General features: G+C 43.1%; 1 protein-coding gene and 1 pseudogene across 6 annotated transcripts in view; one reads left to right on the top strand and one right to left on the bottom strand.

The window, feature by feature from the left end:
* Window positions 1-14325, top strand: part of SLCO2B1 (solute carrier organic anion transporter family member 2B1) — a 166389-nt gene that overhangs the window by 24303 nt on the left and 127761 nt on the right. Inside the window, exon 2 of one of the 6 annotated variants that reach the window (XM_061629128.1) lies at window positions 530-843. The exons of 3 other annotated variants lie outside the window; for them this stretch is intronic. The gene's annotated coding sequence lies outside the window, so the exon portion shown is untranslated. Of the gene's footprint in view, window positions 1-529; window positions 848-7411; window positions 7477-14325 lie in introns of those variants that run through there. 2 more of the 6 variants (XM_061629129.1, XM_061629130.1) reach the window with 2 other exon arrangements.
* LOC133386030 (olfactory receptor 2AT4-like) lies at window positions 2645-6092 on the bottom strand (annotated as a pseudogene).

The following is a 14325-nucleotide window of genomic DNA, read 5'->3' as shown; positions in this document are numbered from 1 at the left end:
CTTGCTATGGAACACCCTACCCTTGGCCATATGTGAAACAGCAACCATCAATTGCTTCAGACATCTTGTAAAGATGTATCTTTTTGCCCAGGCTTTCCCTGACCCATAAGATTGGATCCTGTTTTTATTTGTTTAAAAAAATTCATTGAAACTGAATCCCTTTTAAAATTTATTTTTATACACTTTTATACTAGTTTTTGAACTTACAAGATCTGAACAGGGTGCTTCATGACAGATGCTTTTGGAGGTCACTGATTCATAGGGTCGCCATAAGTTGAGATCAACTTGAAGGGACATAACAACAACAACATACTAGTTTTACTGTTTTTATGTTGTATTTTTGTTTGCATGATATTGCTTATTATTTGTATATTATATACCACTTAGATGGTTTTTTAAATACGAAGCAGTTTATAAATGCTTTGAAATAAATACATAAATATTAAAGTGTTAAGATTCTCCACCGGAGAAGGAACATTGTGATAACTGTAAACATTCCCTTTTTTTGCATTTTCCTCCTTCCTTTTAGGGCTATTCTGCCTTTCTTTTCCTCATATGCTAAATGACAAAGGCAGAACCCATGTCTGAAACTGGGACCAGCTCTTAGTACAGAGCATTTTGTCCTTCCACCGAAAAAGCCTACATTGATCCAACCCACCCTTCTCCAGAATTTGCCCTTCATTTGTGGACTGGAGCAATTCAGTTAAGTCAGAGAACTGAGGAAGGACTTATGCCCTTGATGACTGGAATCAGAAAAGCTCATGGATACTTGCCGCAAGGACATGCCTCATCATCCAAGTGTAGACATAAGTAGTGGCAACGCCTGAGGAGACACAACTACCAGTAGGTGACTAGCCTTTCTTCAGTCATGAATGTTGGGGAGAAGTGGTGACCTTTCCCATGCATTAGTTTGCTTTTAGCCAAAGTGAGTAAGGGTCTGTTGAGAAAGGAAACCAGGGTTGTGAGCTCCCAAGAGGCTGAGACCCAGGGGGTGGAGCCTGGGAGATGAGAGCCAGTGCAGATCGTGGTGGTGGTAGGTGTTGATCAGGGATGGGGAACATCTGCAGCCCTCCAGATATTGCTGCACTTCATCAGCCTCAACCAGCATGGGCAATGGCAGGGATGATGGGAATTGTACTCCAGCATATGGAGGGCCACAGGTTCCCCATCTCTGGTGTAGATCCTAAAGCTGCTTGTGCTCTAAACCTCAAATTGCAAGGATGCAATTCTAGTCCTACTCAGAGTTAATAGTCATTTAGAATCATTAATTTCAGTAGGTCTACTGTGAGTAAAACTTAGTTGGATACAATCCAGAGAGATTTCACAGTACAGTAGGGCCCCGCTTCACGGCGCTTCGCTTTACGGCGCTTCGCCAATGCGGCGGTCTCAATTAGACGCAATTAGACTAAAGCCCCACTCATACGGCGCTTGTTCCGCTTTTACGGCGGTTTTCGGGCATTGCGCGCCATTCCATTCAATGAGTTCTGCTTTTCAGCGGTTTTCGCTTTTCAGCGGGGGTCCGGAACATAACCCGCCATATGAGTGAGGCCCTCCTGTAGTGAAATCTGGGAAAGATGGTAATACGCAATGCAGTAAATTGTACATCCTTGTGAGTTGGAAAAAGGAAGTATTTTATCCATTGTGTGCTTGATTGTCTGTTGTATAAAGCTTGAGAAGAGGTACTGTTGAACGTGTACTTGACCAAAATGTCTGAATAGTCAGCAAAATGTAAACTTTTTCTTTTTTGTGAATGATGCTGGTAAGATCACAAGTAGTGTTGTTTGGAATAGATGCAGCTATGATTTGAGCACAAATTTAGAATAATGTGATATTAGGAGATTATCCTAATAGTATAGGAGATTATCATTTCCCCTGGCTGTGAGGTATAGAAATTTTGATTGATTGAATGCCAGGTGGCACCTGCTGGGATCCCTTTGTACAGCTCTTGACAAGGCAGGTATAGAGGTGGCACAGCATCATGGAGGGAGCCTGACACACAAGAGTGGAACTAACAGCAACATTTCTTATTGAGGCAAGCAGAATTTAGTCTCTCTCTTGGTTCTCACTCCTCATCCTGAGATTTTATTCCTTCTCCTGGAGACTCTGAGGACGTTACTGAAGCTAGGCAATCCTAGAAGAAGTTGATGAGTAAACATAATAGGAAGGAAAGTTTGGTAATTATTATACTCACATATAACTGAATAATATGAAAGTGTACATTAAGATTTCATATGCTCCCATGAGAGAGAGAGTCTGTGAGTCCCCCTTCCATGGAGACTGTAAGAGCTTGGATAAACTGGATCCATGCCATCATTACCACATTTGTAAGCACTTGTTATGCTCAGCAGAGACTACATGCAACAAAGAACACCCGGCATGTGTACAGTCCATACAGACAGGCCACCAAGGTCAATCTTTGAATGGCCACTTCATGGATTGCACCAGCAGTGGAAGACAGTTGCTGGGGTCTTGATGTGCTAAGGGCCTGCTAGCTGAAAGCCATCACTACTGTCCTGACCTTGCTTTGGTGTAGGTAGGGTCCAGTCCTCTTGGGGGACAGCAAGGGCTGCCTCTGTCCTGGCTCGGCTCAATCTTGATTTGCGTGAGGATGCCCTCAAATTCCCAAAGATTTTTCTTAACGTCCCCCATACCTCAACAGCTTTGTCTCTCCCTTCAGCGTAAAGACTGCTGCGGTTGTCTCGTCCCATCCTGACTCAAACTTGGACCTGTAAAAATAAGTATCAAATTAGATGACTGCCTCCAATGGATTGTGGCAAATAGATGTTTCAGCCTTCTTTGGGTCTGATTTTTAGTTCCATCCCCTGAATTAATGAGAGGACGGGCCTTTTAGGTGGTCCTTGTTCTTGGCTAGAGCCTTGGAGAAATGTAAGAAGTACCAACTCCAACCCTTTTCAAACTGAGATATTAATGATACCAGCTTTGCGATTTGGTTGCTGCTGCTGTCTTTCTTTGCAAGCTGGACCTGGCAGCCACACATTCTATTGGGGTTGCTATTGAAGGGGATCTGTCCTCCTGTCATTTTTTTTTGTAAGCTGGACTGAGAATGAAAAGGAAAGCCTAGCCAGCAAGCTAAGACCCTGGGGCATAGCACAAGGGATCATAATTACGTCTCATTTATAGCTAATGACTCTCCTCATGGCATCAAAATTCATTACACTTTTATCCTACTATGTTTAAAAGCTCAGAAATGGTAGAATCATAATGACTATACTCAGAAGCAGTGGCGTAACCAGCGTATTTGACACCCAGAGCAGATCATTTTTTAACACCCCCCTCCTCAAACAGTCCAAGGAGCGGGGCGGGGGGGGGCAGAGAGAGGAGGGTTTATTTGCATCCAGGGGTCCCTGGGCTCCGCTAAGAAGCAACAGATCTATGCACCCCCATGCAGCAGCAGCCTTGCCCCTCCATGCGCAGGCCCCCTGTAGACAGTGCCTGCAGGGTCTCTCTCCCTCTGAGGACCCCCAGAGCTGCACCCAGCCTCCCAAATCTCTCTGCCGGCGGTGGCATGGCACAGATCCCATCGGCCTCATGGCCCAAGGCAGAGGCACCTCCGCTCCGGCACCAAAACAAGCCCAGGGGTGGAAAGCGCGCGCTCGAGTGCAGGCAGACCATGGCTAGTATCACATCCTTGGCTGGGGAGTGGGGAGATGACAGGGAAAAAAGCCCAAGGATCCCAAGGCATCCATGGTCCTTGCAGCTAGTATTGAGGCAGCTGCATGGAGAAGGGAAGCGCGTGGGGTGGAAGGAGGAACAGAAGAACAGAGGGGGCCATTTACGCCCCCGGGAGAGCTTGCCCAGCCCAGGCAAAACTGTGCCCCGGCCTCCCTGCGCACGGAAACCCAGGAGCATGAAGCAGGGAGTCCTGGGCACCCGGCTGCATTTCCAGCTGGAGGGGCAACCTAGCAGGGAAGGGCATCTGGGGCTGCCAGTATTGCCCCCATTTCTTCCCTCCCTTGCAGCTCATCCCTGCCTTGAGGTCCCCCCCAATCTCTCTTCCCTTTCCTCTTCTCCGTGGGCTCCAGGGCTCAGGGCAACCGCGGTAGCACAGCAGAGCGAAACTCTCCCCCACCCTTGCTCACAGATGCCCCCCCCGCGGAGTGTCGGAGGAGGGAGCTGGTGAGGGAGGGGGCATTGCACAGCAAAGATGCTCAAATGAGGGCAGGGGTCAGAGGAAAGACCAGTGGAGAAGGCAGCAGCACCCTCGGAGCGGATCATCCCCCCCCCTGCGGCCCCCAAGAAGAGACGCAAGGGGACAATTCCTCCCTGGGAGAGGTGGTGGTGGGCAGGGCTGTGGAGTCAGTATGTCAAACCTTCGACTCTGACTCCGACTCCTATTTTTCTACTGTCCGACTCCAACTCCTCTATTTTTCTGCTGTCTGACTCCGACTCCTTCATAAATGGCAAATGTATATTAATGTATTAATTTTGTTTTGAAGTCGGAGTCAGTACATTTCTACCGACTCCGACTCCACCCAAAATTGCTTCCGACTCCAACTCTGACTCCACAGCCCTGGCAGGGGGGGGGGGAGCATATTGGCCACCTTTGCAAGGCGCCAAGTTTGAGAAGGTGCCTGGGCGGGTGAGAGGCAGCTGCGAGCCTCGAGGTGCGCCTCTGGGACGTGAGGCTTGAGAGGGACACACAGCGGCGCTCAGCCAGGGAAGGCTGGATGGATGGGAAAACGGTGCAGGCGGAGAAGGGCTTTATCCTGCTAAGGTCATCGCGGTGGCAGACAATGCACCCCCTTATTGCCTGCACCTGGGGCAGACCGCTCCCACCGCTCAGCCTTTGGTACACCACTGTCCAGAAGGGAAGCCATGTTAGTCTGGTGCAGCAACACCAACAAAAAGTCTTGTGTTATTTGAAAGATTAACAATTGTATTATGGCATAAGCTTTCGTGGACTCCAATCCACTTCGTAAGATAACTCAGGATAACACTTCATGCATGTGCTATAGTGGACTGCAATCCACAAAATCATGTGTCATAATATGTTTGCCAGTCTTTAAGGTGCCACAAGTATCTTTGTTATAAATAGTACAACACAGTATACTCAAAAACATATGAAGTTGCAGATCTCGTTGAAATATGGGGCCAATTAGCTGTGGCTCAAACTTAAGCCGCTCATGATTTTGTGAAGCTTCTGAGCTAGTGACTCTACTTTGCTTAAATTGATTGCCTCTTCTGGCATTGAAGGAATATTTTGAGGATGCCAATTTTTTTCACAGCCCTTTTGATTTCCTTGTTCCTCAGAGTATAAATGAGAGGGTTGACCAAAGGGGTTAAAATAGCAAAAACCACATTGCTCGTAATGTGGATGTCGATGGGCATGTCAGCTCTGTAAGAAAGGTACGCCATGGCAATGGAGGAGTAATATGTACTAACCACAATCAGGTGAGAGGAGCAGGTTGAAAAGGCTTTCTTGCGTTCTTCTTTAGAGTTGATTCGAATGACAGAGACAATGATATGGATGTAGGAAACTGATACAAACACAAGTGGGACAAAGGAGACAATCATAGCAATAGTGAATCCCAGAAAATTCTGGAAGTTGGTGTAGGAGATTTGACAAGCTGCTTGGACAACAGCCAAGTGGTCACAAAAGCAATGGTAAACTTTGGGCGTTCCACTAAAGACCAGCTGAGATGACTGGACAACAGCTGGAATTGGGACCAAGAGTGCAGAGAACCAGGCACTTGCTGCCAGCTGGATATTCACTGTTTTTGTCATTCTGACTGTGTAGTGCAAGGGATTGCAGATGGCCTCTACATCTGCAGGAAACACCCCTGGGCAGAGATAAATTTAGAATTGACTAAAAACATGGCCAACATTTTGGGAATGGTTGTGGTGGTGAGAAGAATGTCTAAGACAGAGAGATTAGTTAGGAAAAAATACATGGGTTTGTGGAGGTTTGGATCTGTGGCGACAGCCACGATGATGGTAAAGTTACTGACAAGGATTAAGAGATAAAATACCAAGAAGACAAAAAAGAAAGGGAATTGATAATCTTGAAAGTTGGGAAAGCCAACAATAAAGAAGTATTGAACAGAACCACCAGTGAAGTTGCAGTTCTCCATTGTTTGAATGTGCAAGGTGCCTAGAAAAGAGACCACAGAAGTATACTGTTAGCTGCACTGCCAAAGGATTTAGGATTGCAGTTTGTTAAAGTCTTATTATATAATGTTGATTTATTTATTTAGAAGGGTATTTATAAAGTGTCAGCTTGATTCAATGACACATCTCGCACCAGGTCCTGAGCAATTTATTTATTTATAAGGGTAGTTATAAAGCATCAACTCATAAGAAAAATATTGTGTCGATGTATGCCTCAAAGCACAATAAAAATCATTAAAACATCATAGAATTGCAAAATGTAGGACCAAAAGGCCAACAATAAGCAGAATTAATGCTCTAAAAACACTTGACAAAACAAAAATGTTTCAGCAGACATTGAAATATCAAAACTGTAAGTGCCTTTCTAACTTTAATAGGAATAGTGTTCCAAAGTACTGGGGCCACTCAGCTGAATGCCTTGCTTTCAGTAGAAGGTAAACAGATGTGTGGCATCTGTGGGGCAGTCACGAGGGATTCTGCTGATGAACCCAGCGATCTGGCTGATGTATAAGGGACAAGGCGGTCCTTCAGGTAGCCTGGTCCTAGGTCATTTAGGACTTTATACCTTGATCTTCTTTGATCTTAGTTCACTAATACATTGGCAGCCAATGCAGTGCTTAAAGCACCAGTGTAATAATCATTTATCGAGCCTATTGCAGCCAAACCCACTAACTGCAATTTCTAAACCAACCTCAAGGGTAGCCCCATGTAGAGCACTTTGCAGTAGTCCAGTCTAGAGATTACTAACTCCTGCACCAATGTGGGAAAACTATCCTTGTCCAGGGATGGTTGTAGCTGGTGTAGCAGCCAAAGCTAGAAGAAAGCACTCCTGGCCACAAAGCACACCTGTCCCTCCAGACAGTGATCAATCTACTTACCTGCTCCCTGGAGAAGAGTGAAACCCTATCAAGAACAGGGAACTGCTTCATAGTGTCTTTCGAGGCTTATTTTTAAGATATTTATATTTCTCACGTCCCACATTTTAGTCCCAAGGGACCCTCAAGGCAGTTTATAAATAAATTCTAAACACATACAGAATGATTTAAAATGATTACATTATAGGGTTGCCAGGTGTCCAGGTTTTGCCTGGAGACTGTGGATTTTTGGGGTGTTCTCTGGGTCTCCTGGTGAGTCACCTTAATCTCTGGACTCTCAGTTTACATCAAGATGTCAGCTGCCCCCTCTCAACTTCAGTTAAATGAGCTCGTATTTGGCTGCTCTAATCCACCCTTTCAGGTTTTAGCCAATAAGTGAAGTCAGGGTTGTGAATCACAAGGCAGTAACTACAGCCCTTTGCAACTCAGAAAACTTGTTTTTTCCTGCTTTTCTGAAAATCCCATCAGTTCAGTAAGTATATAGCTTTCAGTCTTTTTCTCTCTTGTGTGCAGGAGTCAAACAAGTTTAAATTTTCCTGGGCTGCTGAAGAGGCCACTGTTTTGAAAACCTTCCCAATATGAAGCTTTAATCCAGTACTTGCTTTTTCGGGAGTAAAACTGCAATGCTAATCCCACATACCCAGAGTAAACCCCATTGAATTCAATAGGACTTACATTTAAGTAGACATGATTAGGATTGTGCTGTAAATTGATGGGACTTTTGAGTGAACATTGTGTGAAGAATTGTGTTTGTGTTGTAAATCTTTCTCTCCAATCCTATTTTTAAAGCTTTTAGGCAGGGCTTACATAGGTACTGTAATATTTGCAAGATTTGAAATGAACCACAAATGCTGGTTAGAAGGAACAAACTTGTGTTGCTGCATAACCAAAAACTCTGCTTTCGTTTTCCTACTGGTCCCACCCCCAACTGATTCCTCCATACAATTACTTCTAATTCACTTGAGTTCCTACTCACATTACAGGTACCACTGATTTTATTATGTAGGGCCACAGTGACATTTATTTATGTATTTTAATGACAACATTTATATATGGAAAAACCTCAAAGCAGTTCACAGAAAGAATTAAAACAATAACATTATTGGCAAAAACAGTTAAAGACAGGTATTTAAAAATATTCAAAATAATAAAACCAACAAAGAGTTAAAATAAACACATAATAACTTGTACATGCCTGGGTAGGCTTGCCTAAAGAAAAATGTTTTAGCAGTTGCCATAAAGGGTACAATGAAGGCACCTGCTAATGTCAATAGGCAGGGAGTTCCAAAGCATAAGTGCTGCCACACAAAAGGACTGATTTCTTACAAAAGCAGAACAAGTACTATGTGGCACCCATAGCATGAAAAGCACACCTTGAACTTGGCCTGATAGCAAATCAGCAACCAGTGCAGATTTCAGAGCAGAGGTATTATGTGCTGATAGGGTCTCACTCATGTCAGCAATCGTGCCGCAGCATTTTGCACTAACTGCAGCCCCAGGTCAGGTTGTGCTGCATGGGGATTTCTGTGACCTTGGCTGACTGGCTGCCAGGATTTTTTTAGTGTTGGTTTTTGGTTAGGAATACTGACTGGTTGTGGGATGCTGAGTTTTCTGCCTTACTCATAGGAATCTTGTTGTGGTTGGTATGGTATTGCATTTAAGAAATCATCACTGCCTTTTTTTTTTCTGTTTGCGTTTCATTTACCTTTATCCTCACTCCTTTTCATCCATAGAATCCACAACAGTGGTTCCATGCACACAGCTCAACCCCCTTAAACCCACTGATGATGCACCTTGTTGGCTGCCTGACAGTTTGTTTCTTGCCCAATACTGGCAAAAGAGAATTCACATACTGGGAAGTGTGGCTGCAATTGTTGTTGTTTCCAAGCTGCTGTCTATGAAGGTAGACCAAACCATGTGTGTTTTCTCTCTGTCAATTATTATTCACTGGAATTGGGTTGGCTGTCAAAGTGAGTTTATAGCAGCCTGCAGAGGAGACAGAAAAGAGGAATCTTCTTACTCTTACCCATTTCTCAGACCTCTTTCTGAAATGAAGGGTCAAATCTGTGAAGAAATTGGGAGCAGCCATGTTAAAATGTAGGGGCAGGGCATTCCAGGCAGAGGGTTGCCAACCCTACTTGGATGTCTTTGCAGAGGATCCCTAGTCAAGCTTTATCAACAACACAGTCCAAACCATATCTACTCAGAAGTAAGTCCTATTGAGTTCTATGGGGCTTAGTCCCTTATTAAGTGTGTTTAGAATTGCAGCATTTGGGGGCATCCATCTTTACTCCTGAGTGCTCCCATCTAACATCTCTGCAACACTAGGCTCCTTTCTTCCTACAATATGGCCTTCGGGTGACTGGCCTGGCTTGAGGGCGCTTAAAACCGTTTTTTCCAGAAGCAAGCTGGCTAGATTAAATGTTTCCTGCCCAGGCCCCATCTTTTAGCTAAGATTTCTATCTTAATTTCCAATCAGATAAATGTTTTTGTTTGAATTGTATGTGCCAACCAACTGTGGCTGATGCTTAATGTATCATGCTTAATGGCATCACTCAGGCACGTCTCTATGACGTCACTAGGGGCCGCCCCCAAAATCTCAGGGTTTGGGATGCTTCTGACCTGGCAATGCTAATTACATAACAGAACAACAAAATCAAAAAGAACCCCACATTAAAATATATCTTTAGTGATATTAAAAGGAAGTCACAGTGCTAATCCACAGGTTTAGTGAGCTCTGCATCTCTTAGGCATGGCTTCTGTGCAGTGAAATGTGCTCCTGCAGACTGGTAACCCCCCCCCCACAAAAAGAACCTTGGTTCAGCCCTACATATAATCACACCAGCTTCTTATCTCTTATATATCCAGTCTATCACTGCACGCCAGGGTTGCCAGGTTCCGGGCCTGAGACTGATCCTGTATCTTTAGGAGAAGAGAGAGTCAGCCAAGTGCAGGTGTTCTTACAACACTGTAATGGGAAAAACCACAAGGTGGAATTCTCCCTTCCCCCTGCACAACTTTTAAAGATACAGAAGACCTCTTGGAGGCCTGGCCTGCAAGAGGATCTTTAAAAGTTGTGCAGGGGCTAGGGAGAATTCCACCATGTGGTTTTTCCCATTACAATGTTGCAAGAACACCTGCGCTTGGCTGACTTTCTCTTCTCCTAAAGATAGAGGATCAGTCTCAGGCCATGGACCTGGCCACCCTATCATTGTTGTAAGCATGTGTGTTAAGCACTTTCAGGTTTTTCTAGTTCAGCAAGCGTATAGGAGAAGGTTTAAGGTACTAGTGCAAGACCTGGGAGGTCTTGCTTGGCATCTTTTTTCATGGTATAATAAGTAGAGTTTTTTGTTTTTTAAGTTTCTGCATTGTTTTAAGCCTTATAACTTGGCTATTTTATGCCCAGGAATTCAAGAGTATAGTATAATTACAAGCTGTGTACCAGTGTTTGCTCATCTGAAGTAAAATTGCTCCTTTCCTATTTATGTAAATTCCACAGTCCATTAATTTAAAGTTTTAAAGTAATATTGACAGTGCAATTCTTTCTGTGTCTACTCAGAGGTAAGCCCATTGAGTTCAGGGAGACATACTCCCACATAAGCATATATAGGATTGCAGCCTAAGGACTATAATATATCTTATATAAACATAAACACATAAAATCTTTTCATATTTATGAGTTCACTTTCTTATTTCATTTCATTTATAAACTGCTTCCCATGAAACATCCTGAAATACCTAACAATAAAAACATAAGTCAAAACAATTTCAGATCTTATCCAGATGCAGACTGGGCTAAGAATCTCCACTTAAAAGGCCTGCTGAAAAATTATTGAAGTTGATTAATTTATTTATTTGATTTATATCCTGCCCTTTCTCCCAGTAGGAGCCCAGGGCAGCAAACAAAAGCATTAAAAGCACTTTAAAACATAATAAAAACAGACTTCCAAAAATATAAAAACACAACAACCATTAAAAACATATTAAAACAAAAATCCTTAAAACATTTTAAAAAAAGCTTTAAAAGCATTTAAAAAAGAAGGTTTAAAAACATATTAAAAAGCAATTCTAACACAGATGCAGTCTGGGAGAAGGTCTCTACTTAAAAGGCTTGTTGAAGGAGGAAGGTCTTCGATAGGCGCCGCAAAGGCCACCCCAGTCAGGGATCCAGATTCTGAGCTTTCGTTTTTAAAAGTTAGCCTCTAAGCCTCCTAGAAAGAAAGTTATGAAGCAAATGTGAAGATACTCTTCTAAGTGATTTCTGTGAAATGAACCGGCCTGGGTGCTCCATTCTGCCAGTATTTCTAACCTATGAGTGAGTACAGTGGGTTCAGGAAGCCTAGGCTTTGGCTGAGGATTGGCATTGGGGAAACCAGGAGTCTTATGCCTTTAACAGCTGTATCTTCACGTTCAGGGTCAGTAGGACATAACTGACTTCCCATGGTAAGCATGAGGTTGTTGGGGGGGCAGGGAGAGAAGCAGCGATAACTGCACGCTGTCTAATTTTGTGTTATGCCATGCCCCCCATGGTAGCCATTTTGTGACTTGTGCCCTCAGCACTGTCTCAAAATTCAAAATGTGCCTACAGGTCCAAAAAGGTTGGTGACCTCTGCCCTGCATCCTGCAGGCTCTCAGAGCCTCATAAAAAGTTACAGATATGCAAAAATGTGAGCAGTTTCTTCCTAATCCTAGGCCAGATGTAGAGATGCTTTTACAAATTTCACTGCAAATAAAAACTGGAGATCAATCTAGTGATGTGTGCATGTCTTTTAGTGCAATTCTTTTATATAAATATAAAGTACATGGCTCTGCTTTAGCTCTAAGGCCATATGGTAGGATGTTCCACAACTTATAATCATTGGAGCACCTTTTTGTGTGTGGTCATTTTAAATATAAGTGTCTTATATTAGCATATTTTTTCTCATGCTGTTTAAAGGCAACAGTGAGAATGTGCAGAAAACATTTATTTAAATAGATTTGTAGCTAACTGACCCTATCCTGAAATCTTGAGGTAGGCAACAACAGTTCTTTATTTTGTTCATTTTCCCAACAGTAATGTGAGGTGTAGCCAGTGTGGTGTAGTGGTTAAGGTGTTGGACTACGACCTGGGAGACCAGGGTTGGAATCCCCACATAGCCATGAAGCTCCCTGGGTGACCTTGGGCCAGTCACTGCCTCTTCGCCTTTGAAATGTGGTTTTGGAGGAGAGCTTTGTGCATACCATGGACTGCAAAAAGACAAATAATTGGGTGTTAGAACAAATTAAACCAGAACTGTCACTAGAAGCTAAAATGATGACACTGAGGTTATCATACTTTGGACACATGATGAGAAGACAGGATTCACTAGAAAAGACAATAATGCTAGGGAAAGCAGAAGGGAGCAGGAAAAGAGGAAGGCCAAAGAAGAGATGGATTGATTCCATAAAGGAAGCCACAGACCTGGACTTACAAGATCTGAACAGGGTGGCTCATGACAGATGCTCTTGGAGGTCACTGATTCATAGGGTCGCCATAAGGCATAATCGACTTGAAGGCACATAACAACAACAATTATCTATGCTCAGATGTCACGGTGATCTTTTCCTAGTTATACACATATTGTTCCAAATAATTAACAGTCTCTCTCTTTAGCATACATTTACAGTATAAAACATACTGTATATCTTTTCGAGAGCTCCTATCACCATTCAGTAGTACACTAGCTATATCATCCCTTCTTGCCTGTGTTTTTGATTTCTTTTTTCTGGGAAGGGATGTTTTCCATGAAGATGTCTCCTTTGAGATATTGGTTTCATTAAGTTATTTTATTCAGTGTTATTGTTTTTACAAAGATTTTCAGCTGCAAAGTGTGTGTGAGAATTTCATAGCATGTCATCCAGTGATTAATACCTTTTAAGTTTTCATTCTTGAGAGAGAGCTGTGTTTTAAACATACCTCTGTTCCTTGTTACTTGCACTCTGGAAGTCTGTAAAGTTTCTGCAGAATTATGTTATCGAAACACTCTGGGAAAAGGAGATTTCAGCTCTCCCCAGCCTGGTGCCTTCCAGATGTTAAACTACAATTACCATCATTTTTTGCCCATTGGCCCCATGCTAGCTGGGGCTGATGAGAGTTGGAATCTAACAACATCTAGAGGGCACCAGGTTGTAAAAGGCTGTTTTAACAAATGCAATGATTTCCATAATATTTCTGCATTTGGGGACCCTTTATGTATTGTTTGCCCACTGATCAACCTTTGCATATTGCAGAGGATTCTGGAGGTATTCTGTGGTGTCCACAAAAATTCATGTGAGGTGTTGTGTTCTATCCATTAAGGCCTCGCTGTCTTCCTCTATGAACTGTGACACCCAGCACTATCCTGTGGCTATATATTGCAGAGATAGATTGTTGGTGGATAAGCTGTTTTTTGGAGAATCTCATCCTCCTTTATTGATCTTCTAATTGAAGAACTGCACTGGGTGACTTATGAGAAGTCCCAGGTTTTACCAGGATATATTTTGGAAGCTATCAAGTCTGCTCAATCTGTATTAATCCTTTTCTTGAAGTCCCATGAGGAATAAAATTCTATAAGCTATATAACTTGCTTGTTTCACCCATGAACTGTAACTTGATTATTTGAAATGGCCAGATTACCCACTTGACTTAGGCATTTCAGGGGCTAGATCCTATTGGGCTATTATTTTACTGATTCCTTGGGGAACTCCCCTTCTGGCAAGGGATTTTGTCTATCAAACATACACCTTAAGTTACAAGCATAACCAACTTCAAGTTAAGTAAGAGTTCATCCGCATCAGACAAAATTTTCACATGCAGTTCTATCCTATACATGTCTAAACAGAAGTTAGCTTGACTGAATTCAGTATGGGACTTATTCCCAGGTGTGTACAGACTGCAGTTTTAGTCTAGCACCCTGTATGCAGCAGCAGCCACCAGACATAGGTCAACAGGAATTCCACAACCAGGGTGCAAAGACAGCAGTTTTTCCCTGTTGTCCCTGAATATGAAGACTTATCATCTCTAATAGTTACAAATATATTGATATGTGCTCCCCATATTATTACACCTTAGCCCTTTTCACATGGTCCAACTTTGCAGACCATGTAGATTTTGTGGATATTCCATTTTGGTGCAGACTTCCTGTTGTAGAACTGAATGCCATGTATATGAAAAATCAGCTGCGATAAATTAGGGGTGTGTGCCTCTTCTTAAGAAGCATGCTTGCCTTCCTTGTTTGTAGGAAATATTTGGCAAGCCCCATAGAAGTGCATTCCTGACCAGGAAGCTGACTTTCAAACCTAAATGCACATCTTTGCCTTTGGC

The sequence above is a fragment of the Rhineura floridana genome, chromosome 5 (assembly GCF_030035675.1).
Source record: "Rhineura floridana isolate rRhiFlo1 chromosome 5, rRhiFlo1.hap2, whole genome shotgun sequence".
NCBI classification, from domain to species: Eukaryota; Metazoa; Chordata; class Lepidosauria; order Squamata; family Rhineuridae; genus Rhineura; species Rhineura floridana.
This window is presented reverse-complemented; position numbering and strand designations above follow the sequence as displayed.